Source organism: Nannospalax galili, unplaced genomic scaffold (genome assembly GCF_000622305.1).
Source record: "Nannospalax galili isolate Female #2095 unplaced genomic scaffold, S.galili_v1.0 scaffold18, whole genome shotgun sequence".
Lineage (NCBI taxonomy): Eukaryota > Metazoa > Chordata > Mammalia > Rodentia > Spalacidae > Nannospalax > Nannospalax galili.
In genome coordinates this window covers 6,495,966-6,505,120 of record NW_008346548.1, presented here as the reverse complement: position 1 = coordinate 6,505,120, position 9,155 = coordinate 6,495,966, and the positions used below count along the sequence as shown (strand labels likewise).

General features: G+C 43.5%; 1 long non-coding RNA gene across 1 annotated transcript; it reads right to left on the bottom strand.

The window, feature by feature from the left end:
- Positions 1 to 5,280: 5,280 nt before the first annotated feature.
- LOC108491314 lies at positions 5,281 to 9,149 on the bottom strand. Its single transcript, XR_001872684.2, has 2 exons — positions 8,123 to 9,149; positions 5,281 to 7,960 (listed from the first exon to the last, which is right to left on the bottom strand). It is a non-coding gene; the product is annotated as an uncharacterized LOC108491314 (long non-coding RNA).
- Between the last annotated feature and the right edge of the window lie 6 nt (positions 9,150 to 9,155).

Genomic DNA, 9,155 nt, shown 5'->3' with positions numbered 1-9,155 from the left:
CCTAATACATCCTATACTCTTTTTTTTTTCCCTTTCCATTTTTTAAAAAACTCTAGTCCAGGCTGGCTTTGAACTGATCTTCCTGCCTCCACCTGGGATTATCAGTGTCCATCACACTCCTTGACCTAGTCTTGCTTTTAGGTTTTGTTTTGTGGTGCTGGAAATTGGACCCAGGGCCTTGCACATGAAAATGCTCTACTACTAAGCCACATCTCTTACCCCTACTCCAAATAATTCTTATGCAGGCAGAAGTGTGGGAAACTTTTGACAGACGAGATCAGTACTGCTTCAGTATCACCTAACTGGGAACTTGAAAGAAGGAGATTTTATTTTATAATTTTTTTTGAGGTGGGATCTCACTATGTAGCCATAGCTAGTTTGGAACTCACTATGTACACCAGGCTGGCCTCAAATTCAGAGAGATCTGCCTGCTTCTGCTCCCCGAGTGCTGGGATTAAAAGCTAGAAGTGGAAAAATTTAAGCTCTACCCAACAGTAAGAAGCTGGAAGGAGCCCAGGACGTCTTCAGCCCTCCAGGTAATTTTGAGGACTGCTAGGGTTTGAAAATCACTGTCCTTAGATACCTGGCCGCAGTATGTACAATGGATTTGAATAGGAATGCCATTGAAACCAGTTAACCAACCATTTTTAAGAGTCAATGTAGGAATACAGGAGTGAAGATGGATCACTAGCGTGTGCGGAGGGAGCTATGGAGCTGAGTGAGACTGTAGAAAGATGAGTGGAAAGTGGAGGAACAGAAGTCTGGTCATAAAAGCATGTAAGGGGACGGGGGCTGGAGAGATGGCACAGCTCTTTAGAGCTCTTGCTGCTGTTTCAGAAGACTAGTTTGAATCCCAACACACTTGACACAGGTGGCTTGAAACTATACCTTCAGCTCCAGGAGTACCCAACGCCTCTGGCCGCCTCAGATACCAGCACTCACATGTACATATCCACACACACAGACACATAATTAAAAGTAAATCTTAACATTTAAGGGCAGAGGAAGAGGAAGACTTTTGAAGTAAGACTGACGGATGGTAAAGAAGGTGAATGTGGAAGAGCCTTAAGGAAGGAATAATAGAAGTAATGAAGCAAGTGACTGCTGTAGTTGGTTCATTATCAGTGGAGCAGTGAGGATAGAGTTTGCACTTGGTCCAGAAGACTAGAGTGAGCAAGAACACTGGTGAGTCTTCCAAGAACCTGGACACAAGGTAGTAAAGGTAGGCAGAGTTGAAAAGACCTGAGAGACTTCCATGTTTTTATATGCAGAAGGAGAGAGACCAAAGAAGGAAAGCTTGAGCGTATAGTAGGAAATAACGAGTGAGAGAGCTGAAGAGGCGCCTTGGCAAGAAGGACATTTCCTCTGAACTAGAAGGAGGCTAGGTGCACACATCTAGGTAGGTGGAAGTGGCAGTAAGGGTTAAAGAAGTGTCTGAAGTCATAAGCTTGCAAATGTGAGCCAGATGGCATGGTGCACACCCATAATCCCAGCACTTTGTCTTAGCACTTAGCACAAAGTTGCAGGAGGATTACTGCAACTTTGAGGTCAACTTTGTAAACCAAGCTGCATAGTCAGAGTCTGTACCAAAAAGAAAAAAATTGTAAAGCAAGAAGCATTATCTATTGGGAGGAATGGGCCATTTAGAAAAGGGTTAAGAATAGAAAGAAAAAAGAATAGAGAAATAACTTTTGGTTTGGAAATGAGGCCACTACTCGGGTAATGGACCATAAATATCTAAAGGCCCTCATGATATTACGACTTTAAGCAATAGACACAGTAAAGAGCAGAGATGGGTGGTAAGAGTCCTGGTCCTCAAAGGAGGTTTGCCAAACAGGTGTGAATGAAGAACTGCTGTTTGAGAAATGTAATAACCTGGAAAGAATAAGCAGGATTCTGCATCTAGACTAAGGAAGTTTGAAGCCTGATAAGCTGTTCATTGAAGCAGAGGTGAGCCAGTCATTGCTGATCTTGCACAAAGGGAATATAAAGTTAGCAAGAACAGGTTCTGAAAAGGAAGATGGGAATTTAAGATAGCTTGCCTGACATAAATAAGGCCCCAGTAATCTCCAAAAACAGAACAACCAAAAAAAAAAAAAATCCACAAACATAACAAGGGTGTGGGTAGTTTTCCCTTGAGGACACTAAAGTCCTTCAGGATACTGGTAGGATATGTGGCAGAATGATATCAAAGACTGGGGAACCTGGCGCAGTGGAGGAATCATCATAAAGAATGGTAAAAGTTAAAGTGGCTAGGAGACTGAATGTTGGCACCGAGGGTATTTTGTATGAAACAGGAAGAAGCAGTGGTGTAGAAAGAAATGAGAAACAGAACATCCTGTGACCCTCTCTAAAAGTCTTTGTGGCAGGAGAGAAAGAAATGTGCTCATGGAAGTTTTATCAAAGTCCAGGAAGTGACAATATTCAGTGAGGAGGCTAGATTGTATGACCATTCCTACCACACCCCGAATCCCATCTTTTGGTGATAATATATCCCAGAATAACAAATGTGTGCTCTATCCCTTGTAACACTGTTGACATGACCACTCAAAATATCCTCCCCAGGGCTGGGGATTTGGTACATGGGACAGAGTACTTGCTATGCAAGCATGAATTCAGTTTCTCAGCACCCACATAAAAGCTGGGCAGGCATGGCAGGCATATCTAATCACAGCACTTGGAAGGTGGAGATGGGAGATCCACTGGCCAAGCTGGTTAGTTAAACTAGCCAAATCCACAAGCTCTGGGTTCAACGAGAGATCCTGTGTTAGTAAATAAAGTGGAGAGTGATTGAGGAAGACACCTGACATCGACCTGTGGCCTCCACACACATGTATGAACATCCACACACGTGTATGTGTACCCCCACGTGCCCACACCTGCAAACATGCTTGCATGTGCTGGATAGCTTTAGTGTCAACTTGACACACCTGGGATGAAGGAACCTCAATTGGAGAATTTCCTCCATTGGACTGCCTTGTGGCCATGTCTGTGGGGCATTTTCTTGATTATTGAGTGATGTGGGAAGGCCCAGCCCACTGTCGTGGTGCCAACCCCGGGCAGGTGGGCCTGTGTTGTGTAAGAAAGCAGGTTGAGCAGGAGCCAGGGGAGAAAACCAGTAAGCATGGCCTGTGCTCCAGCTCCTGCCTCCAGGTTCCTGCCCAGAGTTCCTACCTTGGGCTCCCTGATGAACTGTGACCTCACAGATGTAAGACAAATAACCCTTTCCTCCCCAACTTGGTAGTTGTTAGAGTGTTTTGTCATAGCACTGGAGAAACAAACCAGGACAGAAATTGGTACCAGAGAATGGGGCACTGCTGTGACAGACCTGACGGAGGATTGTGGAAGCGTTTGGAACTTTGGACTGGAAAAGCCATTGAGTGCTCAGAGTTTGTTGCTGTGGAGCTTGGAACAGTTATGCTGAAAGAGTTGTAGACAATGGAGGCCTGGCTTGTGAGGCTTCAAAGGGAAGCAGAGACTATCAGAGCTGTTTGTGAATCTGTGGGTTCTGATCAACTGGGGCTGAAGAATCAGCTGTGATTAAGAAGAGACCAGAACCTGAAGTAAAACCTTGCTATTAGCTGGGGCTGAAAAATCAGCTGTAAGTTAACAAGACACTAGCATCACTGTGGTGAAATCTTCTGGGAAGTAGTTCCTCAGGGTCAGCACAAAAGCTATGGTTCAGAGGGGGCTGAGGCTCCATCTGAAGCTGGAAGAGGGACTTGGTAATGTTTAAGAGTCTCCTGCATGGTTCTCGTGTTGAAAGTGTGAAGGAGTCACAGAAAGCAGCTGAGGCTTGGCACCATGAGAGGTCAGGAAAAACCATTGGTGAAAGTACAGCCTCAGTTGCAGTGAAGACCCCAAGATTGAAGGGATCATGGAGAGAATCAGAGGCACTGCACCCTGAGAGGCCAAAAGAGGTCATTGGTGAGGGTGCAGCCTCAGTTGCAGTGGAGACTTAAGCTTTTTGGAGGTGCTAGGACCATAGGATGGCCACCAAACAGGTGTGGAATGGAGCCGGCCTGGGTCTGTGAGATGAGCTGTGTCTACTGTGGACACCAGTATCAGAGAAGTGGAGCTGCCAAAACCCTTTGAAGCCCAGAAGCTCATAAGTGAATGTAAATCCCAGATATCCAGCCTTGAGCTACTTTGCTGGACTTAGATTTTGCTTAAGTGTGCCTTTGAAATAAGACAGTACTTGTTTTGGATTTTACAGGAGTCCACAGTTAAGAGAGTTTAAAAAGAGACTGTGAATTTTTAAGTGTTTGGAGTTTTTAAGGGCTGTGGGGCTTTTAAGGTGGTACTGTCTTGTGATATTAATGTTAATGTCATATCTTGGGGACAAGAAATGGAAAGGTTGTAGTTTAATAGTGATGTGTTTGTGTCAAGTTGACAAGGAGTCAATTGTGCTGGATAGTTTTGGTGTCAACTTGACACATCTAAGTTGAAGGAGCCTCAATTGGGAAATTACCTCTATTGGACTGGCCTGTGGCCATGTCTGTGGGGCATCTTCTTGATTATTGAGTGATGTGGGAGGGTACAGCCCACTGGGCAGGTTGTTCTGTATTGTATAAGAAAGCAGACTGAGCAGGGGCCAAGGGAGGAAGCCAATAAGCAGTGGTCATCCATGGCCTGTGCTCCAGCTCCTGCCTCCAGGTTCCTGTCTTGAGTTCCTACCTTGGGCTCCTTGATGAACTGTGATCTGGGAGATGTAAGCTGAATAACCCTTTCCTATCCATTGTCACAGCAATGGAGAAACAAACTAGAACACATGTACACACCACACACAAGAAACAAAAAGTCTTCCTTGATTGATTCAAGTAATAGGGAACCTGAGTGTGCACTTCTGCAGTGGACCCACATGACTGTAAGCTATAGCATTCTGAGAGCAAAAAAGATTTCCTTTTTCCATTACAACTTACCCTGGGTACAGGACATCAACTTATCTTGAGTATGTTAGTGAAATGATTGTGTGATAAGAGGGTGAAGTCACACAAGCACTTGATGATTATTAAGAGACAATATAATAAAGACAAAGGCTTATGGAAGCCGTGCATGGTGGCTCATGCCTGTACCTGTAACGCTTGAGGAGCTGAAGCAGGAGGACTGCTGCAAGTTCTACAAGACTGTCCTGGGCTACATAGTTTCAGGCCTCACTGGGCCCCAGAGTGAGACCATATCACAGATTAATAGCAAAAGCAAAACAAAAGAAAATTTATGGAAGTAGATTTGTGAGATCAGACCTTGAAGTAACAAAAAATAACATCAAAGAGAACAAACTAGAATGAGTCTAACACCATATAATTTACTTTTCTGATTGATTTTGATGACCGTATGTCCTCCTCCTCTAACCCATAGTTCCATCATAAGCATATTTTATATCATTTATTAGAGTACATTTTTAAAGCATAACAATCTGTTTTAATTACACTTAAATGTCTCTATAGATAGTTAATATTTATGTTTCTTAATGAATAGAAAAACACACTTTGATTATATCTTTGGAAACATCTGCAGAATTCAAAAACAGCTGCAACCATGTGGCTGCCAATACAGTCCTGTGAAAAAGTGCTTTACTTTGCAGAAGTATAAGCCAGAAAGTACAATGGCATTAAGTTAATACAAAGCATTGAGGTTCATTCAGTAAAACACATGGCTATGGACTTATGGCTTCTTACATTACGTTCTCTTTGACCCTCACAGATGAGCAATCCTTGCATTGCTTATGTACCTCAAGCCTACTAAGTGGCCTGTGTGCCAATTTGTGTGGACCCCAATTTTACACTGCCTGGACTGCTGCTGATCTCAGGCAATCACCTTCTACCACTGCTGTCTCTTCTTGCCTGGGAAGGTGCATCTGCTTCCTCTGCTGGCCCTGCTTTGCTAGGAAAGATGCTGATAAAGGACATTCTTTTGTCATTACACATTTTGAGCTGACTTTCTTCTTAGAAGTGTCTGAAATGATACTCTTGGGAAGCATACCCTAAGATGAGTGTTGTTATCAAGTAGGACCAGCTGTGATAGGATGGAATCCTCATCAGTCTGAGCAGGAACTGGATCTACTAGGAACTTCTTCCATTCAAATCCTAGGTAAGTGAATCTTATGTTCTCCATGACTTCTTAAGACGGGAACACAAGGCCTGATAGACAAATAACTAATCCACCCAATTTCAGCAAAATGTGATTGCCACACGCTTACAGTTTATCTTGGGCCAATACTTCATCAACAGCAGAAATTAACTCATTTTCTGATGACTGAAGTCTCTAAAACTTCTCAAGGCATGTGGGATCTGAGCCTGTTGGGCTCATATGCAGACATTCAGCAGTTGGGTTTTACAACCAAACCATCAGGACCATTCAAGCCACCAGAATTACCATCTTAATTCTTCACCACTAAGCAAAGCTCTCAACATCTGAGTGTCTTACTAATACATTTATTGAATAGCAATTCTGCTTTAGTTGACTACTTAAAATTAGTAGGTCATTTGAATACTACTGAAAGGTGCTAGTTGCTGCTTTTTGCCTTTGCTTGGTAACTAATGGTTCTCTCCGTGGCTCCTGGTTGTTTCTAGGCTGTTTGATTTGCTAGCACTCCTCTTTTCTCACTGGACGCCACAACAGTTTAGGAGTGCTAAGGTACCCACTGCCCGTAACCAGGCTCCTGATAAATATTTGATGAAGATGCTGGTATTTATATTTTGTAATGTCTCCAGAATCCAAAATTTCAACCTGGACAGTATTCTGAATCTTTAGGCTTAGATTAAATTAATCGTATCTTTCAGAATGGGGTTCTTGGTCTGATGTTTGCATCTTCCAAGGGAAGCAGAGAATGAAAACCAAATACTTTTTCTCTGATCCATTTTGGCAAAAAGAAAACAAAAGAAGTCCAAGGAGGGCCATTTTGTCAATAAATATGGACAATAATCTTAAGCAGACTTTTATGGCAAAAGAAAACAGTATTTTCTATGCATTTCATTTCAAATTCAACCTTTAAAATGAGCCATTCCCATTCTTAGGACAGCTGATCTGAAGAGCAGCTCTGCTGCCCTTTCTGGTACACCAGCAGATCCTGACAAGAGTGGCACTTCTGCCACCTGGATGGAAGCAGAAGCAGGCAGTCTAGTTCCCACCTGGTCATTCTCAGGGTTCGCTTTCACAGCCCCAAGAGGTGGCCAAAAGGAAAACCCCAGGGTATCTTGGAGAACAATTTATTTGCCATGGAATAGAATTTTATCAGTGACAGGCTCACCCAGCCCACAAGAACCTTATGGGTATATGTGTACAGCTGACAGGCCATAGACCCTTAAAAACAGGGGCCCACACGTAAGAAGCAGAAGACTGAGGAGGTGAGTCAGCTTCTAAGCCCTTCCAGAATTGACTGGCTAGGAAAACTTGAAGTAGGGAATATTTCCAGACAGCTTTCAGTGGGTCACATGGCGACATCCACATGACTATGCTCCTGAAGGGGATGCTGTAGATGCAAGGTGTCTAAGGGACCATGACAGCCATTTTAGAACCTACATAGGCTTCTTAGCCCTTGGAATTGACATCAATTGTCAATATCTAATGATGGTTTCTCAGCCTATCCCTCAATAAAAATATATTCTATAAGTATTACAAAGAAAAATTTAGAGTAATCATTAAGTACTTTAAATGTCTCATTATTTGGCTCAGTTTTGATAGTGACACAAAGTGCAGGTCTTTCCCTCTCTCACATCTTGACTGGAACATGGTTTTTATCAAAGCTTAGGCACCACAAGTGCGCCAAGGCTGACACGAAGTTTATCTGCCACTTTTCTTGATAAGGCAGGAATGTGATTTTCAAATCTCCAGAACATGATCTTTCTAATCTCTCACCACCATATTTCTTCACCTTGCTTGCCTAGGGGGAAATGCTGTGTTCTAGGACTTTTTTCATGGGTTGGCATCTCAGTGGCTGTTGGTCCAATGTTTTGCTCACCTAAGGAGAAAGCAAAAATACTGAGGATCTATTAACTCGTCCCCTTGCTCATTTATCTGTCACTCTCTCAAGGTAGAACTCATAAACTGATTTGCCAGTTACCCTTGTCCCAGACATTGGCCTAAAAGATAAAGGGCAAGATTTCAAACTCTTAAGGCTTACCAGGAGGGAAGGAGGAGAGTGGATCTGTGGTAGGGCACCAGCTCTCATATTCTCATTGGAGATGGCTTCAGTTTAGCCCCAACTCAGTCCAGCACTGGCCTCGGCTGTGAGGTCTGCCCAGACATACTGCTATCCCTTAGAGGAATTTCTGCAATGACTAAGCTTCTGGACAGAATTCAGCCAGGATGGAATCTGAGAAGGGGTGTCCTGTTGAGTTTTTGAGGGGAAGCACCAAAAATCTTCCAGCAGGTATGAAGAAAATCAGATTGGTTTATTGTATCTGCTTGTATCCAAACAGAGTCAAAGAGCAAGTCTGAGTGCCTGAGTGAATGGTGGACAAGGGGAATTAAGGAAGAAAGAGGTGTCCCAAATCTGCGCTTGAGCAATGGTAAGAGGAGAAAGGAAGGGAGCCCTTGGCTAAATGCAATACATTTTTGAGGAGGAGGGCTCCCAGTGAAAGACTGACAGCCACTCTGCTGGGCCTCCTCCTGGCCTTTCCTGTCCTGTGGGCTTAGCCAGCCTTGGTGTGGAAGAAGAGTGAAGCTAAGCTAGACTGCTTTTTTTTTTCCGCTAATGCCTCACCAACTTAAACACGTCAAGTTCATAATGTCGTTGTGCCTTTCTGTGAGGCTTTTCTGGATGACACCTGTGCTTGGATTCTGATATTGTTAAGAAGTGGATACCTTACTACTACACACCTACTCGATTTCCTTAAGCTAGTCCTCAGTTCAGTCCCCAGTCTGCTCAGATACTGGATTTATCAATTAGAGTTCATCACAGTGTCAGGTGGAGTCCCAATAAATCCAAAGCCAGAAGCATTCGTGGATGGTGTCAGTCTCCGGGCTTGTTCTTGAGTACAGATTCTGTTCTCTATGCTGGTATAGGAGTCACCTTGGACAGATCTGAAATGACTCCAGGGAAAGAGTGCAAGTAAGTCTCCCCACTTGGATATCTAAGTGCATGTTAGTTTGCATTTCCAAATCTGCTCCTATTTTGGTAACACACTTTTACAAAGCTTATTAGAAAACTGATC